This window comes from Echinops telfairi, unplaced genomic scaffold (genome assembly GCF_000313985.2).
Source record: "Echinops telfairi isolate 266 unplaced genomic scaffold, ASM31398v2 ScPeMD7_10;HRSCAF=50, whole genome shotgun sequence".
Classification (NCBI taxonomy): Eukaryota; Metazoa; Chordata; class Mammalia; order Afrosoricida; family Tenrecidae; genus Echinops; species Echinops telfairi.
This window is the reverse complement of record NW_022103907.1, coordinates 5,112,318-5,113,094: the sequence shown is the minus strand read 5'-3', so window position 1 is coordinate 5,113,094 and position 777 is coordinate 5,112,318.

Here is a 777-nt window from a genome sequence, read left to right as displayed (position 1 = left end):
GGAGACAGCGGTCTGTTTGAGATATGAAAATAATAACAATCTATAATCTATCAAGGGGGCATGGGGGGAGGGGAGAGGAGCTGATCCCAAGGGCTCAATAGAAAGTACATGTCTAGAAAAGAACAATGGCAATATATGTACTAACATGTCAGATACAATTGATGTGTGGATTGTAACAAGAGTTGTAAGAACCCCCAATAGAATTATCTGAAACAAACAAACAATAATTAACCTTTTTTTTGAGGAATTTTCCCCCATGTTGGAATTCAGACTTGGAAGACTTTGGTTTGATGGGGTGGTGCAGTGGGTTAAGCATTGGGCTGATAGCGACGCTGTCTGTTCTACTCCACCAGCTGTTCCAAGGAAGAGGGTGGAGGCTGCTCCCATAAAGATTTTCAATCTCAGAAACACTGTGGAGGAAGTTTCCTTTGTTCTGTAGGGTCATCATAGATCAGAATAGAATCATCAAGGACTTGGTTGTATTTATGGTGGAATGAAACTGCTTTGCATGCGGCAAGAACATGAGTGTTGGGGTCCAAACAGGGAATGTCATGAATTGAACTTTGTCCTCCCAAAATAGGTGTCAACTTGGTTGGTCCATAATTTTCAGAGTTTTGGCAGTTGTGGAATGATCCCTCATGATATTATGATCCGATGTCATAGCCAATTAATTGTAAAAGGACTAAGGATGGGATCTTACTGCCATGGAGTAAATACTGACTCATGATGATCAGATAGGACAGGGCCCAATGGCCCCTGTGGGTTTCTGACATGGAA